This window comes from Tachysurus fulvidraco, chromosome 1, assembly GCF_022655615.1.
Source record: "Tachysurus fulvidraco isolate hzauxx_2018 chromosome 1, HZAU_PFXX_2.0, whole genome shotgun sequence".
In the NCBI taxonomy this organism is placed as follows: Eukaryota; Metazoa; Chordata; class Actinopteri; order Siluriformes; family Bagridae; genus Tachysurus; species Tachysurus fulvidraco.
In genome coordinates, this window is record NC_062518.1 from 38,400,778 (window position 1) to 38,406,797 (window position 6,020).

A 6,020-nucleotide genomic window follows, 5' to 3' on the forward strand; every position below is an offset into this window, starting at 1 on the left:
TTTTACTCTTCAACTTTTTGTTTTATCCCCTACAGGACATATCCTTATTTGTCCACATAGTGGCCAGGATGAACTTTTAGCAAAACTGCATTAAACCCTGTGACAGGCAGTGACTGTTACAGTACACACTCCTTGGGCACATATATTGATGCATAAAAGATTTCTCAAATGAATCTCCCTTCTCCTTCCCAGCACACTTTTAGAAACTGACTCCAATCACTGAGAAGGAACTTTATCTCCTGGTCGAAAAGAAGGAATTTCGTTGGGTCTTTCAACAGGAATACTTCAGCTTTTGATGGTGAACTGTGAAGGTTATTTTGTTTGTTATTTTGTTTGTTTTGTTACATTGTTACTGTAGTACATTATACAACATCCTGTTTGATGCTGACCACAGGTCTTATATGATATATATTGAATTAAGTCAATCTATTTCTATAAAGCATAGTCATTAATCATTGTATGCTTACTATCAGTTAGCAATATTTATTATATAAGCCACTGAAAAGTGCACTGAACTTTTAAAAGAGAAAAAGGCAAAGATTTGTACAAATTACCATGCTCAGCTTTCCTCAACATTTCATTAAAATCCAGTTATAAAATATTTAATACATATTTCATAAGTATGTTAATATTATTCATCACTGTTGGTGAAATTCAACAGCAGTATAAGGTAATCAGCAAAAGTAATAATCACTGTATGATTTAATATTGTAATAACTGTGTGTTTCTCTCAGTGGATGTGATTCTGGATCTTGATACAGCTCATCCCAAATCTCCTCCTGTCTGCTGATGGAAAACAAGTGACACATGGAGAGAAATGACAGAATTGCCCTAATGCATGACAGAGGTTTAATGTGTCCTTGGAAAGCAGAGTTTCTCCTCAGGGAGATTTTATTATGAGGTGCATGTATAAGGGAAAACTGACTGGGATGTTGGAGTGGCCACAGAGAACATTAACAGGAAGTATAAAAGAAGATTACACTGAATCCTCAGAATGGATTCTGGACTGTGATCCTGTGGAATGAGAATCAGTATGAGGCTTGTGCTGATCGCCCTGTCCTCCTGTCACGGAGTCAACCAGGTCCTTCTCTCACTCACCAGCACTCACATTCCCCTGAGTACTAATTAGCACCACCTGATCCACATTCTTCAATCAACGCACACCCTATATAAACCACTCTCAGTCACTCAGTCATTGTCTGGTCTCGTATGTGCTAACGTGATTTTTCCCCGCAGTCATTCAAGCGCCAGACTCCCGGTTGCTTCAAAGCTATCGGCTATCCTTCCTTCTCCCTCGCCTTCGGTGCTACCGGATTATTCTCCCCGTATCCACCTACTCCTGTCTAGGATCCTGTCTCTCTTCCTCCTGTGTTCTCCCCAGCGTGTGTGTGTGTGTGTGCGTGTTTACGCTTTCTGCAAACTTCGTAGTGCTTCATACAGTTTTGAATTCGATACATCTGCTCACGGACTTCAATAAAGATCTCTTTGGTTTTGCTTACCCTAGCCTGTGGCTTGTGTATCATTACACCTCCTCACACTGAGAGAGAAGCTGGAGGTTGTGGGGGTGTTTATGGATTATGAGGAGGGTCTGGTCTCCTTTTATGATGTGAAGTCCAGATCTCATATCTACTCTTTCACTGGTCAGTCTTTCACTGAGAAACTCTATCCATACTTCAGGCCTGGTTTAAATAAATTTGGTAAAAATTCAGCAGCACTGATAATCTCTCCTGTATTTAAGAATGAATGAATTAAAACCTCACATAAATTGATAAGAAAAAAGGGATTGTTCTGGTTATTATTTCAAGAACAACAGTGCAACAGGATATGAAATCATGAAAATATTTAAATACCAACAAAAAGGTTTTAAGTTTCTGAGTTTTACTTTTTAAAGACAAAAACCTAAATTGATTTGGCAATACATACAAATCTCTCATTAAAATCTGTACATAAAATTTATACTGAATTTATTTTTTTAAATGAATAATATCAAACCATAGAGTCTGTGATTACAATTTCAATTATTTATTATTGCAACTTTTATGCAACTTTAATTACTCTATTACTCAACTCACTTTGTGCTTTTGAAACTTTGTCATTAGAAGATTTGTATTATCATCATACTTAGCTAACAGTCTTAGGTGTTATTTTGAGATATCTTGATCTCAGTTACTTTAGGTTTTGGAATGAAAAAAGTGAATATGTAAATAAATATACACTTCATGCTATTGTACCAGGAATTACTGTTGATCACAAGAGAAAACACACCACAGTCAAGCCAGACACACAGCAAAAATAACAGTGTGCTAATAAATAAGAAGACAACTAGCTTCAATAATACCTGAATTTTGAACAGTGCAGGACAAGACAGACAAGACAGTGCAGGACAAAAGATAGTGCAGACAAAAAATTACAAGACAATACAAAAAAAGACAATACACAAAAGAGAATAAACAGAAACAGCACCAACCAGTGTAAATACTGTATGTTCAAACTATATTGCGTGTGCAGAAATATTAGAATAAACACAGTGTTATAGCAGCAGGTCCCTGAGATATTGTGAAAGTTTGTGCAAAACAGCAAAGTGACCAGGTGAAGTTTTCCGCTAGATGAACACCAAGAAATGTGGTGCTCTTGACAATCTCCACAGATGATCCATCGATGTTCAGTGGAGAGTGGTCACTCTGTACTCTTCTGAAGTCAACAACCATCTCTTTAGTTTTATCAACATTCAGAGACAGGTTGTTGGCTCTACACCAGATTGTTAGATGTTGCACCTCCTCTCTTTATGCTAACTCGTCGTTCTTGCTGATGAGATACACCACGGTTGTGTCAATGGCGAACTTCATAATATTAATGAAAAATCATTCATTTTTAAGAGAGTTAATTAGAGAATTAATTTTAAAAAAGAGCAAAAAAAATAACAGTTTGTTAGCTACTTCTATTGTTTTAGACTTATCGATGCATTTCATCTGTGAATATATTATTTTATGTGTTCCCTTTTTGTAACCTGGGTGGATTTTGTTGATAACTATTTTGCTGTTAAGGAAACAAGTTAAGTGTATGTTTAATTAAGACTGATTTTATACAATGGCTGTTGTTAACCTACAGCAGGCCGGTAGTAGAGAAGTAAGCCGGTCACTTAGCTGGACTTAACTACCTCACTACTGTAGTTGTGTTGGGACTGAACTATTAATGCTTCAACAAAAGGACCCTTCACTGGCTACTCTTTAACCAGCACCGTGCTATCCAACAAACTTATGGACTGTTTACACCATCATGAGGGTTGTAATATATTGTCCAGTGCCTCCACTGAGTGGAGCTGCTTGAATGGACTGTATGCTTTGACAATGGGGGCCTATACAAACTGTTCAGGAAAAAAAAAGAAAGAACGAACATGGAAAAAATAAATATGGGTAAACATTGTGTTGAATGTATTTCTGCCTTCTAATAACACTGTGACTCTATGGTAATATTTTTGTTAAGGTGTGTGTTGATGTATTTTGTATCCTTCATGTCATGGTGCTGGAGTGGTGTTAAGTTTAATCACCATCCAGAGTGGGGGTAGTGTTGTGGGAGAGGGCAAATAGGAGCTGTCGCTTTAAGATCGCTATCTAGGTGTAGTAGTCCACATTGAAATGCATTGTGGGTAATGTAGTTTGCGAAATGTGCTGAGGTGACGTGCGCTCTCACTGTGTGTTGTGTAGGTGAAATCAGGGGGAAAGTTTGTACTCTGCTTTGTTTAAAGTTCACTCAAGTCAAGTCAGTCCACCCGGGAGCTGTTTCGTCTCATTTTTTGCACTAACATGAATTGACGAGTTGTTACGCTGCTGCCAGGAATCACTGAAGCGGAGAAAGTAACAAGAGGGAGTCTGCAAACCTGAGCGACTTGTGAGGGTGGTGATGATTCCTGTAGCATGAGGGATTTGTAATAATAAAGAAAAGAGGAGACAGTGCATTAGATCCTCTATGGGGTTTACTTACCTCTCTCTCTCTGCTGAGCCTGTTTCTCAGTGTAGCGGCATTCAGCATTACATTATACATTTTTAAGTTATTTATAAAGTTTAAAGGACTTATGTAATAATCAATAAAGATGACTCGTAATTATTTTATCAAATTATTAATTTTGTTAAAGGCATCAATTGAACAATTTGTAAATATAATTTTTATAACACAGTAATATTTAATGTATAAAAGAAATGTCAACAGCAAGTAATAACAACATACAGTTGTGCTTAAAAGTTGGCATACCTTGGGAGAATTTGCAAGATGTGTACTATTTTATAAAGAAAACATGAGTGAGAAGGCAAAACAAATGTATTTTATTGTTTATAGGACTCAGGATAATATGTAAGGCATAACAGAATGGCACAATTATCAAACAAAACATAACAAAAAAAAAGAAAATAAGCAAATAATCGCTGTTCAACAGCTTGCATACCTTTAGTACTAAATATGGTGTATTTCCCACTTCAGCATTAATGATAACAACATACAGGATTACAGGATTCTAGACTGGATTACTGCAATGCACTGCTGGCAGGTCTACCTATGAACGCAATCCGTCCTCTGCAAATGATCCAAAATGCAGCTGCCCGGCTTGTTTTCAACCTGCCAAAGTTCTCGCATACCACCCCGCTACTGCGATCCCTCCACTGGCTTCCGGTAGCTGCACGCATCCGGTTCAAAACACTGATGCTGGCCTACAAAGCCAAAAATGGACCAGCCCCCTCTTACCTCAAAGCCCTCATCATTCCTCGCACTGCACCCCGCAACCTCCGATCTACCAGCACTGCTCGACTGGTTCCACCATCTCTCAGGGTAAGAGGCAAGTATACTACAAGACTCTTCTCTGTACTGGCACCAAGGTGGTGGAATGAACTTCCCATAGAGGTCCGGACAGCCGAGTCACTGGCTATTTTCAAGCGGCGGTTGAAGACCTACTTATTCAGGAAGCACTTCAACTAGCACTTTTTTCCTTATCTTTTGCATTTAAAAAAAAACAAAAAAAAAAAAAAAAAAAACCTTTGACACTTTTTCATTGTAACTTTGAACAAATGTTTTAAACTCATGGTATCTTAAGTATGTAACCTAGTGAACCAGCATTAATGTATTCAGTGTTAGAGATTTAAGCACTTATGTACGTCGCTCTGGATAAGGGCGTCTGCCAAATGCTGTAAATGTAAATGTAAATGTAAATGATGGCATGCAGTGTTTTGGAATAATTGTGCATTAAGTGTTTAATTCTCTCAGTTTGTATAGCTGCCCATTCTTCTTGGCAAAATGTCTCGTTCTTGTAATTTTTTTAGGCTGCTTTGCACAAACTACACAACTGAGATCTCCCTAAATTGGCTCAATGATATTGATGTCAGGAGACAGTAATGGGCTCCAAAACCTTCACCTTTTTCACCTGTCAATCCTGCCTCACGATTTCAATTATTGTCATTTTGGAACATCCGAGAGCTTTCCTTGCACAGCTGTCTTGCTGTAGAATGCAAACTGTCTAGTATTTTCTGATAACATGCTGCATTCATCTTGCCATTACTTTTTGCTAATTTCCTGTACCACTGGAGCTCACTCCATAGTGTTTATGGTTGTGACTATAAAGTTACATTTTGGTCTAAATATTAAATATTAGAGTTTTTATGATAATTCACTAGGAAATCAATATCAGATGCTTAAAACAGAAAAGTTTAAACAACCGACATAGCACAATATCATAATCACTTATCATGTAAATAATAAACGATCTGTTACAGATGGAAAACAATAAAAATAAATTCCCCATAATTATAGGTATATTTGATATTATTTACAGCTATGAACAATTACACAATGTCTGCTTAATATCATCAATAAGCCATCCATCAGCCATAAGTCACATTAAGCTCCTCTTTACTGAACCATAACAAAGTTTTATAAACAGATTTTTTCAACCACTTTTAAACCTTTGGGCTTAATTTTTAATCATGTTTAAAGAAATACATTTGAACCAATTCAATGTGCATCAAAGTTACAGGAAG